The 18,156-nt window shown below is 27.5% G+C and overlaps 1 protein-coding gene across 2 annotated transcripts in view; it reads right to left on the bottom strand.

Annotated features, from left to right (window-relative positions):
* Positions 1-18,156, bottom strand: part of LOC119604918 (formin-J) — a 147,114-nt gene that overhangs the window by 68,530 nt on the left and 60,428 nt on the right. The window contains exons 1-2 of one of the 2 annotated variants that reach the window (XM_037957828.1): positions 14,921-14,938; positions 11,408-11,431 (exon numbers count right to left, since the gene is read on the bottom strand). The gene's annotated coding sequence lies outside the window, so the exon portion shown is untranslated. Of the gene's footprint in view, positions 1-11,407; positions 11,432-14,920; positions 14,939-18,156 lie in introns of those variants that run through there. The other variant, XM_037957827.1, reaches the window with a different exon arrangement.

Below are 18,156 nucleotides of genomic sequence, written 5' to 3' on the forward strand. Positions count from 1 at the left end.
CTCTACGATACATCTTAAAATATAATATGTAATTTTGTTTACAAACCACATGTGTTTATCAACTTTGTTGCAAACAAAATATTTAATAAATTCTTTATAGATAAGTTCCGCATAACTGTAGACTTCATTAGCAGCTATTAAAATGTTTCCACTTGTAAACTATACTATTAGCAATATGTTGCTAGTGACTTTGTTTAAGCATCAAACTACTAACAATTTCAATATGTAAATTTTCTTATAAATATGTCAAGCAACATGTTGCTAAAGAGTTTACTTTAATAACAAACTTTATTTCCATTAACAAAGTGTTTTACAAGTTCTTTATAAAGAAGTTGTACACAGGACTATATTAATATGTTTCACTTGAACAATATGCTATTGGCAACATGTTGCTAATGATTTTTTATAAGTAACAAAGTTTGTTACTATTTTTAATATTAAAAAAACCATCTAACAGGTTCAATAAAAGTTTAATATGTCAATTTTCCTATAAATACTTTAAGCAACATGTTGCTAGGAAATTAATTTAGACTATAAACTTTGTTCTTATTTAAAAGAAAAACAGTTTTCTAGCCAAAGTATATATAAACTTAGACAAATCATGGAAAAAAGAGAAAAGATGTATAATTTTTAAATTATAGTAATAATATGAAAAGCAACATGTTGCTATTGACGCTGTTTAAGCAACAAATTTTGTTGTTATTAACAAAAATCTATTTTACGATAAAGAATATTCAAATATCGAAAAAATGGGAAAAATTGTTAATTAAAATATCATACAAAAATATATTAAGCAACTTATTGCTAGTGAGGTCTTTTAAGTCTTGACTATGGAACTGTCCATAGTCTTGATTATAGAACAGTCTATAGTCTTAAATATAGAACAGACTATAGTATTGAATATAGAACAGTCTATAGTCTTGACTATAGAACAGTCTATAGTCTTGACTATAGAAAAGTCTATAGTATTGACTATAGAATAGTCTATAGTCTTGACTATAGAATAGTCTATAGTCTTGACTATAGAATAGTCTATAGTCTTGACTATATAACAGTCTATTTTCTTGACTATAGAATAGTCCATAGTCTTGGCTATAGAACAGTCTATAGTCTTGACTACAGAACAGTCTATAATCTTGACTATAGAACAGTCTAAAGTCTTGACTATAGAACACTCTATAATCTTGGTTATAGAACTGTCTATAATCTTGACTATAGAACAGTCTATTGTCTTACTATAGAACAGTCTATAATCTTGAATATAGAACAGTCTATAGTATTGACTATAGAACAGTCTATAATCTTGACTATAGAACAGTCTATAGTCTTGACTATTGAACAGTCTACAGTTTTGACTATGGAATAGTCTATAGTCTTGACTATAGAATAGTCTATAGTCTTGACTATAGAATAGTCTTGACTATAGAACAGTATATAGTCTTGACTATAGAACATTCTATAGTCTTGACTATAGAACATTCTATAGTCTTGACTATAGAACAGTCTATAGTCTTGACTATAGAATAGTCTATAGTCTTGACTATATAACAGTCTATAGTCTTGACTATAGAACAGTCTATAGTCTTGACTATAGAACAGTCTATAGTCTTAAATATAGAACAGTCTATAGTCTTGACTATAGAACAGTCTATAGGTTTGACTATAGTACAGTCTATAGCTTTGACTATAGAACAGTCTATAGTCTTGACTATAGAACAGTCTATTGTCTTGACTATAGAATAGTCCATAGTCTGGAATATAGAACAGTCTATAGTATTGACTATAGAACAGTCTATAATCTTGACTATAGAACAGTCTATAGTCCTGAATATTGAACAGTCTTCAGTCTTGCCTAATGAATAGTCTATAGTCTTGACTGTAGAACAGTCTATAGTCCTGACTATAGAACAGTCTATAGTCTGGACTAGTGAACAGTCTACAGTCTTGACTATAGAATAGTCTAAAGTATTGACTATAGAACAGTCCATAGTCTTGACTATGGAACAGCCTATAGTCTTGACTATAGAACAGTCTATAGTCCTGACTATAGAACAGTCTATAGTTTTGACTATGGAACAGTCTATAGTCTTGACTATAGAACAGTCTATAGTCTTGACTATAGAACAGTCTATAGTCTTGACTATAGAACAGTCCATAGTCTTGACTATAGAACAGTCTGTAGTCTTGACTATAGAACAGTCTATAGTCTTGACTATAGAACAGTCTATAGTCTTGACTATAGAACAGTCTATAGTCTTGACTATGGAACAGTCTATAGTCTTGACTATAGAATAGTCTATAGTATTGACTATAGAACAGTTTATAGTCTTGACTATAGAACATTCTATAGTCTTGATTATAGAACAGTCTATAGTCTTGACTATAGAATATTCTATAGCTTGACTATAGAACAGTCTATAGTCTTGACTATAGAACATTCTATGGTCTTGACTATAGAACATTCTATGGTCTTGACTATAGAACATTCTATGGTCTTGACTATAGAACATTCTATGGTCATGACTATATAGAAATTTGTCTAGCAGAGACACTTTTATATAGAAAACTGACTAGCTGATAAATGTCCATACAAAAAACTGTCAAGCAGAGTTATATTTTTATAGAAAACTTTCTTTCGAAGTCTTTTCTAAAGAAAAATATTTTACAACAGTTCTTCTATAGAAAATAGTCACAAAAACTTATTACATATTAAATGTTTTACTAGCAACATGTTGCTAACCTAACAAACGTTAACAATATAAAACTATTGTTAATATTTCTCAATAAAATCACATAGACAATTAGTTACAAAACCCCCCAACATGTTTTTCAAAAGTCTACTGAACTTGATGACAAACGTTTTTAAGCCACAATTGACAAAGGATACATAACATTCATAATTGAATCATTAAATTCATTTAACAAGTTCTCTGCCAGACAATGAAACTTTGTACATTATTTATGGTGGCAAAAACACAAAAAACATGTTCAATAATAAAAAAAAATATTTATAAAAATTTTGTTGCCAAATTGGTAAAAGTGGCGTCAAGTTTAGTAGGTAAGGTTGACCAGTTAACTGGTTATTTGCTTGTTTAGCGGGCTTATTGATTGTTTTATAAAAATAATAACAAAACGTTTATTTTTATAGTTATTTTTTTCAATATTATTATAAATTAAATGATTTTAATGAAATAAATAACCTTCCGTTACAGTTTATTTATATTGTAAACAATTTTTGTTTTAGTTTAAATAACTTAATTAGTTGGGAATTGAATTTAAAAATAAATTTTATACAATTATATATAAAATAAATAAACTCGTTAAAAAAGTAAATAAAGATCAAGGATGGAAAAATTTTAACCTTGATTTAAATTTTTTTTATATATGAACAATAAACAAACATTTTAATGTCAATTTTGTTTTTGAATATTTAATAAGAATTTTATTTTATGACTCCTTTATTATTGTATTTGTTAAAATACCAAATGATGTTTACATATTTGTCAATTAAATAATAATTTGGTATTTTTTTTAAACAAAAATAATAAACAAACTTTTTAAAGAATCCTAAGAAAACAATTGACGAAATTTATTCATATATATTTTAATGACAATCATCTTTAATTGAAAGGTTATTTAAGGTTAATTACTAAAGCAACATGTTGCTGACGGTGTTATGATGACAGTTTTGATTTGGTTTTGTAACAAAAAACGAAAAATGTAAATTAAAATAAAGGCTAAAGTCAAAATACCAAGAAAGTTAAAATAGCAAATATTTATAGCAACATGTTGCCAAATGTGGACAAACATTTGGCAACATGTTTAAATTTCCGCTCCATTTCTACTCTAAAAATCTCAGCTTAACCTTGTTCCTTTAATCATTCAAGCAACATTGTTGCTTTAATAATTTCTCACCTTCCCAAACATTGCAACATGTTTCTATCTATTGTTTTAGTTTCAAATTATTTCATTATTCATTTAAGAAAAATTTTAACACTAATAAAATAATCATATTAAAAAGTGAAATTTTATAAACAATTTACAACTAATGATGCGTGTAAGTGAGAAACTTTTTTTTCAAAAATTATTTATGATGTGGGAATTGTTTGTTTGTTTAGATACATAGTTATTTACAAGCTGGTGTAAATATTTCTTAAGTTTTTTTTATGTTTTCTAAACATGATTTTATTTATGAGAAAATTTAAACAATAAAGCATACAATTTAGTTGAAAGTTATAATTAAATTAAGGAAAGTTTTAGAGAAAAAATTTAAATATTTTCAATAAACAAATATTAAGCAACATGTTGCCAGCTTTAGATGTGGATGAAATCAACAATATACATATAATCTATATAAGTATTTAAAATTGTTTTAAAGAAACCTTTTGAAATATAGTATATTACCATATAGTAGCTTCTCTGCAACATGTTGCCAGTAACATTTTTGTGACTAATATTAAAGGAAGATTAATGCCATTTGTGGAACAGATTTTCTTATCTACAGAAATTTCAGTTTTTCAATTACATTTAGGTAAGGTAAAGTTGTGTGTAAAATTGGTTCCAGGTTTACATAGTTTACATAAGGTAAATAATTATCAAAATGATGTAAAAATCTAATAAGAATATTATTTTAATTCAAAGTTTATATTCTCTACCAAAATTTACTTTAATTACATTTATGACAAAAAGTAAAATATTCAAAATTTTCAACAAAACTAAGGAAATTTTTCATTTTACATTGTTTACATATTTTACATAAGGTAAAAATTTAGATGATAATTTAGAAAATGTTCCCAAACCTGTTGTCTTTCATTAATTTGATGTTCTTGAGAATGTAGAAAAAAATCTGCATTGTTTACATATTTTACCTCATGTCAATAATTGCCTATTTTAGAGGAAAAAGCAACAAATAGTTTTTTTTATTATAAAACAAAAATTTCAATTTAGTACATTTTTTACATATTTTACGCAATGTAAATAATTAAAATTTTGTCAAATTTACATTGCTTACATATTTTACATAAGGTAAAAAATTAGAAAATTGTGACAGCAAAAATTTAAATTAAAATTTAAAATAATTGTGTATAATTTCCATTGTTTACATAATGTAAATAATTAGAAATTTGGTAAAATTTACATTTTTTACATATTTTACCTAATGTAAAAAATTAAAAATTTACATTTTAAATATTGTAACAGATTTTACTTTTCGATTTTTTATTATTACATAAAAAATTATAAATATTTACATTGTTTACATATTTTACATAAGGTAAATAATACAAAATTTACTATAAAAACAACTGAAATCATACTTTAATCTTATAATTGGATACCCTATAAACATTGTGTATAATTTCCATTGTTTACATAATGTAAACAATTAGAAATTTGGTAAAATTTACATTGTTTACATATTTTGCCTAATGTAAAAAATTACAAATCTCCATCTTAAATATTGTAACAGATTTTACTTTTCGATTTTTTATTATTATATAAAAATTTGGAAATATTTACATTGTTTACATATTTTACATAGGGTAAATAATACAAAATTTACTATAAAAACAACTTAAATCATACTTTGATCTAATAATTGGATTTTCTATAAATATTGTGTATAATTTCCATTGTTTACATAATGTAAACAATTAGAAATTTAGTAATATTTACATTGTTTACATATTTTATCTAAAACATTGCAAATTTACTTCTTAAATATTGTTAAACATTTGACGTTTATCGTTATATAGGAATTTGGCAATATTTACCAAATTTACATAAGGTAAACAATTGGAAATTTTGTGTAAAAATAATGTTTACATAATGTTTTACATAATGTAAACAATTAGAAATTTGATGCAGAAATAGTGTAAAAACTTCTACATTACTCTTACTTGTTATTTTTTAGAAATTTGTTAAAATTTACATTGTTTACATATTTTACCTATTGTAAACAATTAAACATTGAGGACTTAAACGAGTTTAAAACCTTTAAAGTTTTGATTATTTGTTATTCCCAAAAAATTACATTGTTTACACAATTTACCTAATGTAAGCAATTGTTTACATAGTTTACATAATGTAAACAATTAGAAATTTGATGCAGAAATGATGTAAAAACTTCTACATTAATCTTACTTGTTATTTTTTAGAAATTAGTTAAAATTGACATTGTTTACATATTTTACCTAATGTAAACAATTAAACATAGAGGACTTAAATACGTTCAAAACCTTTAGAGTTTCGATTATTTGTTATTCTCAAAAAATTTTTAAAATTGACATTGTTTACATAATTTACCTAATGTAAACAATTGTTTGCATAGTTTACTTAATGTAAACAATTAGAAATTAGATGCAGAAATAATGTAAAAACTTCTACATTACTATTAATTGTTATCTTTTAGAAATTTGTTAAAATCTTTATTGTTTACATATTTTACCTAATGTAAACAATGAATTTTTTTAGCTTAAATTGTGTTAAACATTTTCCATTTTGATTACTTAATAATTTTAATGAAGTTTGCTAATATTTACATTGTTTACATAAGGTAAACAATTGAATATTTAAGAGAATAAAGTTATAAATTCTCTGTTTTCTTAAACAAAAACTTAATTTATATAAATAATTGTCTACATAAAACTTATCAGACATTTTTTACACCATTATGTTGTGTGTAAATTATATATACATTTCATTACATCCCTGTTAAGTTCTTTTAAAACAATCAAATACGAAATTAGTTTAATTTCAAGATTAAATTACAAATATTTGACTATTACTTAGATTCAGGAGTTATGCTCCATTTTCGCCTTCAATCATGGTAGAGAAAAAGTTCTTTTAGCCAAACAACTATGAGTGTTGGTTTGTGTTAAAAGTTCGACAACATGTCTATTGTTTGATTATTGGTAACATGTATCCATCAGATAATATTAGATGGTTAAGATACGATATAAAATGAAATGACAGTATTTTGTTGATGTATGATGGTTGGTGGCATATTCATCAAACTATTTGACATTGACTTGATGGGTTTTATGAATAGTTTCTTTTTGCCATTTTTGTGTGGGCATCTAGCCATCTAGCTAAAACAACTACAACTACATACAAGCAACTATTTGCCATCAATTTGATTTGAATTTTGTCCGTCCGTCCATCCATCTGTCTGTCTGTCTGTCCGTCCGTTTTACTGTTTGGCTGTTTGGCATCATACCACAAGTCTAATATTTGTTATACTTAGATTGAGATTGACATTAAAAATATCTTCTTGTTTTTGTTGTTGTAGTAAGTATACCTACATTAATATAAACTTCTATAAAAACCGTAAAAATTTTGTTTTTTGGTAGAAAAATCTCTTTTAATGAATTAGTCATTAGATCTTTTTTCTGTTAATAGATTTTATTAGACACCTTTGTTTTTGTTTAAAATTTTGAGTTTCTTGTTGTTTTTTTTAAGAGTTTTAATTTGGTGCTAAATTTTAGTGGGTGCAATTTTTTGTGTGTGAGTGTCTACGAAAAACCACAAAAAAGCTAAACAATCATCATATGTGGTGTTAAGTGTTTTTAATAATATTTTGTGAATTTTATTTAAAAAGTAAGAAGCTGAAGAAAAATATTAAGTTGAAAACGACTTATGAAAGCCTTAAGAACTTAAGCTAGAAAAAAAAATAAAAATCTCTTTTCTTTCCCAGTAGGGTATCTTTGCGTTTTACTATAGTTTCCATATAACTTATAACTCTTTATAACTTTTTTTCTATTCTATTTCGCCTTTTTCATTAGTTTGTTGTGTAAACAAGTTTATTTTTGCGTGGTTTTTAGTCTTAACTCTGAAAAAAAGCACATTGCATTTATTCATTCGAGTAACTAAGTATGTAAAAATGTATATAAACATTGTATATATACATCTAAGTAGTCATATCTGTAGGTATTGTTATATATTTGTTCCGCTGCTAGTTATAGCGACTGCCGTTGTGTGTCCTTCATTGTGTCTGTTAGAATTTTATAGTGTGTTGGTTGAATATTTTTTTCGCTCTCTCTATATATTTCTATTCAATTAAATTTCATTTTACTTAGAAATGAAAAGTAATTGAACTTCCGTAAAATGTATAAAAAAAAAAAAAAAATTAACAATAACAACAAATTGTAGCGTATATAACTTTATTAATTACTATTTAATTAATAACATCGTCACAATATGTAATTAGTTTCTTTGAATTATATAATAACTTTGTATTTGTTTTCAAAAAAGTTTCGTTTAACTTAAAATGGCAATAGAGTTAATAAAAACAACAAAAAAAACTGCAAACTAATTAAATAATAATATGTACTATTTTTAGGAACAAATAAGTGGATAATAAATTAAACGTTTTTATAGAATTTTGTGTTAAATATGAATGTTTTCAAAGTTTTCACTAAAACATGATTTTACACAGTTTTACACCTAAATTTTGAATTCTTTACCTTATGTAAACAATGTGAAGTTAGTTTTTCACTAAATATTAATTATTTACGTAATGTAAAATATGTAAATAATGTAGATTTAAAATAAAATACTTTAAAATATTTTCGTAGATAAGGTTGTAATCTAAATTTATAGTCTAGACTAGTATGTAGTCTGGACTATAGTCTAGTCTTAATATAGACCCATCTATATTCTAGACTAAAGAATTTTCTATTATCTGGACTATAGTCTAGTCTATAGTCTGAACTATAGTCTAGTATATTTATGGACTATAGTCTAGTCTATATTCTGGAATATAGTCTAGTCTATAGTCTGGACTATAGTCTAGTCCATAATCTGGACTATAGTTTAGTCTATAGCATGGACTATAGTCTAGTCTATAGTCTGGTCTATAGTCTTGTCTATAGTCTAGTTTATAGTCTGGACTATAGTCTGGACTATAGTCTAGTCTATAGTCTGGACTATAGTCAGGACTATAGGCTAGTCAATAATATAGACTATAGTCTACTCGATAGACTAATCTATAGTCTAGTCGATAGTCTATATTCCATAGTCTGGACTATAGTCTAGTCTATAGGCTGGACTATAATCTAGTCTATAGTCTGGACTATAGACTAGTCTATAGTCTGGACTATAGTCTAGTCTATACTCTGGACTATAGTCTAGTCTATAGTCCTGACTATAGTCTAGTCTATTGTCTGGACTATAGTCTAGTCTACAGTCAAGTCTATTGTCTGGACTATAGTCTAGTCTATTGTCTGGACTATAGTCTAGTCTATAGTCTGGACTATAGTCTAGTCTATAGTCTGGACTATAGTCTAGTCTATAGTCTGGACTATAGTCTAGTCTATAGTCTGGACTATAGTCTAGTCTATAGTCTGCACTATAGTCTAGTCTATAGTCTGGACTATAGTCTAGTCTATAGTCTGGACTATAGTCTAGTCTATAGTCTGGACTATAGTCTGGTCTATAGTCTGGACTATAGTATACTCGATAGTCTGGACTATAGTCTACTCGATAGTCTGGACTATAGTCTTCTCTATGTCTGCACTATAGTCTATAGTCCAACTATTGATTACATCATAATCAAGACTAGATTATAGTCCAGACTATAGACTATGCTATAGTACATATTATATACTATACTACTGATCAGACTATAGCACAGTCTATATACTAGACTACAATCCGAAATATTTACTGGACTATAGTCCAGACTATAAACTAGACTATAGTCCAGACTATAGACTTGTCTATAGTCGAGTCTTGATTATGGTCTAATCTATATTCTGTACTTGTTTATAGTTTGGACTTTAATCTATTTTATAGTCAGGACTATAGTTTAGTCTATATTCTGTACTATAGACTAGTCTATATTCTGTAATATAGTCTAGTCTATAGTCTGGACTATAGTCTGGTCTATAGTCTGGACAATAGGCTTGTGCAATCTAGTCTATAATCTGGACTATAGGTTTGTACAATCTAGTCTATAGTCTGGCATATAATCTAGTCTATACTCTGGACTATACTCTAGTCTATACTCTGAACTATAATGAAGTGTATAGTCTGGACTATAGTCTAGTCTATAGTCTGGACTATAGGCTTGTCTATAGTCTGGACTATAGACTAGTCAATAGACTGAACTATAGTCAAGTCTACAGTCTGGCCCTATGATCCTATCAGGATCGAATGGAATTAATAATAATTGTCTGGACTATAGTATAGTCTGTAGTCTTGACTACAGTCTAGTCTATAATCTGGACTATAATCTCGTCTATAGTCTGGTCTATAGTCTAGTCTATACTCGGAGTTATAATTTAGTATATAGTCTGGACTATAGTATGGTCTATAGTCTGGAATAGTCTATAATCTGGACTATAATCTTGTCTATAGTCTAGTCTATACTCTGGACTATAATTTAGTCTAAAGTCTGGTCAATAGACAATAGTCTATAGTCTGAATAGTAGTCTAGTCTATAGCCTGGACTATAGTCAAGTCTATAGTTCATACTGTAGACTTGACTATACTCCTAATTTTGGAGTTGCTTATATTTCAGGTTGTAAAGTAGACTATAGTCCAGTTTAGAGAATAGAAAATAGATTAGACTATAGATTAGATTCGTTATAGAAAACACTATGTGTGCATTTAAAATTTCCCTAAAAATTGTATTTTGTCACTAGCATGAATATTTTTGTCATTAAATATCTCTAACGCGCATGCCTCAAAAGCCGTCATTGTTTGGCCTGCTAAAGTGTTAAGGCTTTTATTATAACTTAAATACTTAACACTTTTTCGCTTGATAATGAATCATTCAAACAACAAACATTTTTTAAGTAGGTTTATTATGACTAAATAGAATACTCCATATTTTATGTTTGTTATAGTTTAATTTTAGTTTTATTACTTTGTTTAACAATATAATGACTTTTTTTGCGGGTTCATATTGCTGTTAAAACAGCCACCATAAAATAATGTTTGTTTTTTGGGTTTTAAACAAATGTTTATGTTTTTTTTTTTTATCTATAAACAACACACTTCCCCACTCATAAACTAAACAAACTAAAAGCTAAAAAATCTGCTTAATATTTATGTGTTCAAATGTTCAGTGCATTAAAATTTATTGAACTTTAAGGTTTTTTTTTCGTTTTGACAATTCAAAGTTAAGGTCATTGCTGGGATTTTGACCACAAAACAAATCAAACAAATGTTTGAAAAGACGTAAAAACTATTAAAACACCCGAGAAATTTGTGTGGTAGTAAGTTAAGAGCTGCTCTAGCAAACTCCCAGTTAGCAGTGATTATGGAGCAATGAACTTTTATTGTTTATATATTATTAATGGGGTTTATTAGTTTTAGATGTTGTGTGTGTTTTTTTTAATAATATTTTTAAATATGTTTATAATACCAACTAATTAATTTATTATCTGGAAGTGATAACACTTACCCTGACTGTGTATGTTGTTGGGAGCTGTGGAATAAAAGAGATGACAACATTTTAAAATATTAATTACATAAATTTGAATAATTTTAATTATTAGTCTTAGGGGAGTTATATTGCAGCAATTTATAAACATTTTTTGAATTTAATAAATTGAAAAATATTGCACAAGGTTTTTCTGAAATTTTAAAGATCTTCTTTTAACGATTTTTATTCAACAATTTATAAAAACATACAGATATTTTTTAAAGTTAGACTATAAAGTAGAATCTAGACTAGACTATAAACTAGACTATGGATTATAATCCAGACTATAGACTAGACTAGCCTAAAGTCCAGACTATAGTCAAGACTACAGACCAGACTATAGACTAGATTATTGCCTAGACTATAGACTAGATTATTGCCTAGACTATAGACTAGACAATAGACTAGACTATAGACTAGACAATAGACTAGACTATAGACTAGATTATTGCCTAGACTATAGATTAGACAATAGACTAGACTATAGACTAGATTATAGTCCAGACTATAGACTATTCTATAGTCAAGACTACAGACTAGACTATAGATTAGACTGTAGACTAGACTATAGACTAGACTATAGACTAGACTATAGACTATACTATAGACTAGACTATAGACTAGACTATAGACTAGACTATAGACTAGACTATAGACTAGACTATACACTAGACTATACACTAGACTATAGACTAGACTATAGACTAGACTATAGACTAGACTATAGACTAGACTATAGACTAAACTATAGACTAGACTTTAGATTAGACCATAGACCAGACTATAAACTAGACTATAGACTAGACTATAGACTAGACTATAGACTAGACTATAGACTAGACTATAGACTAGACTATAGACTAGACTATAGACTAGACTGTAGACTAGACCATAGACTAGACTACAGACTAGACTATAGACTAGACTATAGACTAGACTATAGACTAGACTATAGACTAGACTATAGACTAGACTATAGACTAGACTATAGACTAGACTATAGACTAGACTATAGACTAGACTATAGACTAGACTATAGACTAGACTATAGACTAGACTATAGACTAGACTATAGACTAGACTATAGACTAGACTATAGACTAGACTATAGACTAGACTATAGACTAGACTATAGACTAGACTATAGACTAGACTATAGACTAGACCATAGAATATACCATAGATTAGACCATAGACTAGACTATATACTAGACTATTGACCAGATAATAGACCAGACTGTAGACTAGACTACAGACTAGCCACAGACTAGACCATAGACTAGACCATAGAATATACCTGACTTGACCATAGACTAGACCATAGACTAGACCACAGACTAGACCATAGACTAGACCATAGAATATACCATAGAATAGACCATAGACTAGACGATAGACTAGACCATAGACTAGACCATAGACTATATACAAGACTATTGATCAGATCATAAAGACCAGACTGTAGACTAGACTATAGACTAGACTGTAGACTAGACTATAGACTAGACTATAGACTAGACTATAGACTAGACTATAGACTAGACTATAGACTAGACTATAGACTAGACTATAGACTAGACTATAGACTAGACTATAGACTAGACTATAGACTAGACTATAGACTAGACTATAGTCTAGACTATAGACTAGACTATAGACTAGACTATAGACTAGACTATAGACTAGACTATAGACTAGACTATAGACTAGACTATAGACTAGACTATAGACTAGACTATAGACTAGACTATAGACTAGACTATAGACTAGACTATAGACTAGACTATAGACTAGACTATAGACTAGACTATAGACTAGACTATAGACTAGACTATAGACTAGACTATAGACTAGACTATAGACTAGACTATAGACTAGACTATAGACTAGACTATAGACTAGACTATAGACTAGACTATAGACTAGACTATAGACTAGACTATAGACTAGACTATAGACTAGACTATAGACTAGACTATAGACTAGATTATAGACTAGACTATAGACTAGACTATAGACTAGACTATACTAGACTATAGACTAGACTATAGACTAGACTATAGACTAGACTATAGACTAGACTATAGACTAGACTATAGACTAGACTATAGACTAGACTATACACTAGACTATAGACTAGACTATAGACTAGACTATACACTAGACTATAGACTAGACTATAGACTAGACTATAGACTAGACTATAGACCCGACTAGACTATAGATTTCACTATAGTTAAGACTATTTATCTAACTATAGGCTAAACTAGGGACTAGACTATAGTCAAGACTTTATTTATAGATTAGACCATAGTCTCGACCAAACTCCATTATATCTTGGAAACTACAAGAGATAGACGCAAAACAATGTTTAGACCATAGTCTATACTCTAGACTAGACTATAGTCTAGACTAAAGATTTCACTATAGTTCAGACAATGTTTCAAACTATAGGTTAGACTAGAGACTAGCCTATAGTCAAGACTACATACAAGACTTTATACCAGACAATATGTAAAGCCTAACTTGTTTCTAAACATTGTTGACAAAAGAAATGTTGCAAAACACAAATTAAACAAGTTTCTAAACAACTTTTCTAATTTCATAAAATTTACTTTTAATAAGATTACAATTAAAAAATATGTTTTAATAATTTAACTTTTAAAAAATTTGTAATTTTAAATAGTTAATATTAAAACTAATACTGAGCGGGGTTGTACAATGTCACAAACAAATAATAACGTATGATGACAATAAAATGAGCTAATGAAGTCGTTTCTTAATTCCTGATAAATTTTCATTGTGGTCAACAACACAGTAAAAAAAAACACAAAAAAAAAGAAAAAACCTACGCAATTTTAGTTTTCGACATAAAAAAAAACTTACAAAAAATATTACAATTCATAAACCATAGAAAGAAAAAAATAAAAAAAAAACTTAAATTTATGTGGTGGAACTAAATAAAATGAATACAACTTGAAATTGTCGCATGTCTTTAAAAAAAAAAAAAACTTTAATGAATGAAAATGTTTATAAAAATTTTTTTCTTCAATATTTTTTTTTTTTTAGAAGTAGAACTAGTTTTTTTATAGTATAATATTTTTTTCCAACTAAAACTAGTATAAATTTCATAATAAACTTGGTGAGTTTGAAAAATAAAGATGATGTTGATGATTTTCTTTGCACACACATGTGATAAATTTACACCTACATTTATAAATTGAATTGAATTGAATTTAAGAAAAAAGTTGTAAATAAATGAATGAATTTTGTTATATTACAGCTGTACCCAGCCAGCACCAATGTTAAACTGGTAATAAAATCTTAACAAATCTACGTCATTGTTTAAATATTATTATTTAAATAAATACCTACTACTACTACACAATATTTATTTATTTTCTTACTTTAATTAACATAAATTGTTTAAATTAATATTTATATGCATTTAAATGCAAATTATAATTTTAAATTATTAATACAGTTGCATACCTGTTTAAATCTGCTGCAGTACATAAGTATGTTTTCAAACAAATGCTTATAAACATGTAGCTAGATACAAGTATGTTTGGAATGTTTAATGCGCCTTTAATTGTTATTTAATGTGTGGATATTAAACTTTAGGTTACAGTTTAATGTTGAAAAAAACCTTGAAATTTTATTAATTATTTTCTGTTTTGTTTTTCTTAAAAATCGCTACATAATTAAGTTATAAATTCTTTTAATTATTTTGTAAACAATTTAACATGTTTACAGTATTAACTAGTATTTAGTTTGTAAACAAATTAAATTAAAATATAGAAAACATTTTAAAGAAACTATTAAAATTTTGAAAAAAAATATTGTTTATTTTTAGCAGCAATATTTAACTTTTCTATTAAAATTTATACTTTTCAAATATTAATAAATATGCAACACCTTAGTTTTACTTACAATTATAAAACATAATTAAATATTTAGTAAAGCAATTTAGTTATTTAATAATTTAATTAAAATGTTCTCTGAACGATTTTTTTTTTTCAAAAATATTCAAGCTAAGAGTTTAAAACTAGCATCGCGCCAATAAACCCTAAGGTTTTTTTTAAAAACCATTGCAAATTTTTACTCCATGTCACTTTTTGATTCGAATTAACAACGTCCGTCTTTCTGTTAAAATTTTATAAACGTAAAATTTTTGAACTCTTCTGTATTACTTTCCGATCGGTACAGAAGTCTAAACTTCTGTACTCAAATCGGAAATCTCAATTTTGAAAATAAATCTATGGAATTTGGTTCTCGTATCAAAAAACCCTTAAGATAAAGTTTAAAATGGTTTACGATTTCACCTAGCCTTAATTTCGGATTCGTAGGACTTACTGATTCGATTTCACAAGGTCTGTCTCTAATTAAACTGCAGGTCAAAATTTTAATAACAATTCGTCAAAATTCCCCGCTGTTACCATTTTAGATCCAACGAAGAGCCAGATTGAAAATAGTTTACAACAATGTCCATTATATTTTAACACAAACCTAAGTTGAACTCAAAATCTTTTTCTGATTCTGTATAACAATGTCCGTCTATATCTTAGCTGATTACAAGTCGAAATTTAGATCCAATCACCAACTATACTTTTTAGATCCAATGACCAACTAACTATACTTCAAATATTTTAAAGCGAAATCGGTTATGGTTTCAGCTAGTTCTCTATTGGACTCAAAATCACTTTCTGATTCGATTTAAAAAAGTCCAACTGTCTCCAATCAAATATATAAAAATGTCAATCAATGTATATCTTATCTGATTACAAGTCATAATTTTAAAAACAATGCATTCTAGGTCTTATGACCAACTATAATGAAAATAGTTTAAAGCGAAATCGGTTATGCTTTCGCCTAGTTCTCTATTGGACTTAAAATCACTTTCTCATCCGTTTTAACACAGTCCGACTGTCTTTAATGAAAAATATATAACAATATCCGTCTATATCATATCAGAATACAAGACGCAATTTCGAAAAGAATAATTTTTTTAATCCAATGAGAAACTATGCTGAAAATAGCTTAAAGCGAAATCGGTCATGCTTTCATCTAGTTCTCTTTTGGACTTAAAACCCCTTTCTGATCTGATCTAACAAAGTCCTTCTGCCTCTAGTAAAACTACAGTTCTCAATTTTCAAAAGAATTCCATAACAATAGGTTCTTGTAACGTTTTGAAACCAAGGACAAGTTCAAACGAAAAAAGCTAAACTCTAAATCGGTTAAAGGTCAAACCTAGTATTATGTTGGACTCAAAAGCAACTTCTGTTTAGATTTAACAATGTCCGTCTGTCTCTTATCAAACTACAAGTCGCAATTTTGTAAATAATTTGTAATCATTTGATCCTCGAACCATTTTTGACCCAAGAATAAGAATATGGCTATAAGCAAAATCAGTTGCGAGTTTAACTAGTCTTAAGGTGGACTTAAAAATACTTTTTAACTCCATTTTACTCGTATTTGAAATTATTAAAACTGAAATCGGTTCCTGTTATCAACTAGCTTTTAATTCGATTGAAAATCTCTTTCTGGTTTGATTTAACAGCATCCGTCCGTCTGCAATTAAACATCAAGTCACAATTTTTAAAAAATTCTTAAAAATTCGTCACTGGTAAGATTTTCAGACCTTAAGATGGATCATAACTGAAATTATTCGAAAATAAAATCGGTTCATGATGTCAAATAGCATTTAATTCGATTAGAAATCACTTCTGGATTCAATTTAACGTTGTCCGTCCGTCTGTAATTAAACTTCCATTTTTTAAATAGTGCTTTAAAATTCAGAATTCGTACCATTTTACACTCAATAATTGATCATATTTGATGATTCAAACCAAAATCGGTCTATTATTTCAAATTTCTGATTGGTTTTAACAATGTCCGTCCGTTTGTTATTAAACTCCAAGCAGCAATTTTTAAAATAATGCGTTAAAATTCGGTATTCGTACCGTTTAAGATCCAAGATATGATCCCATTTGAAATGATTCAAACTTAAATCGGCCCGTTATTTGAAAATACTTTAATTCGATAAGAAATCACTTTCCGATTCAATATAACAATGTCTGTCCATCGATAATATGGTCGCAATTTTATAATAATCGAATAACCTTTGGCTCAAGGTACCACTTTAGAAGAATAATTCCTAGAATATGGTTAAATTCAAAACCCTTTAATGATTTCATCCGGCATATAATTCAAGTCAAATGTCTATGTGATTAGAATTCTCAAAGTCCGTCCATCTGTAGTCAAGTAACAGGTCTCAGTTTTGAAAATAATTTAACAAATAATTTGAAACAAGCATCGTTTTCGAACCAAGAACATCGCATTGAAATCGGTTCATAATTTTTTCTAGCCTTAACATTGAAATAAAACCATTTGCGTATTCGTATTAATAATGTCCGTTCCTGCAGGTTTAAATTTTGAAAAGAATTGGAACAAATTTGGCACTCGTATCGATACTCAGATATAATCTACATATATATATATTCATAATGGTTGTTGTTAAGTTTTCAAATTCTATAAAAAATATGTCTCAACAGTGGTCTCTTAAAGGTCCTAGACTCCAAAATTTTAATTCTGACTTAAAAATCTTTTATAACTTTGTTATAAATTTTTGAAAAGTAAAAAAATCTTTTTTATATTCGAACACATATAGGTCCCAAGTTTGATCTTTAGCTCCGATTATGGGAGCGCTAATGGTTTGCTATTTTTAT

This window comes from Lucilia sericata, unplaced genomic scaffold (assembly GCF_015586225.1).
Source record: "Lucilia sericata isolate MDLA Ls3-8-SP2 unplaced genomic scaffold, ASM1558622v1 Contig000443F_arrow, whole genome shotgun sequence".
NCBI classification, from domain to species: domain Eukaryota; kingdom Metazoa; phylum Arthropoda; class Insecta; order Diptera; family Calliphoridae; genus Lucilia; species Lucilia sericata.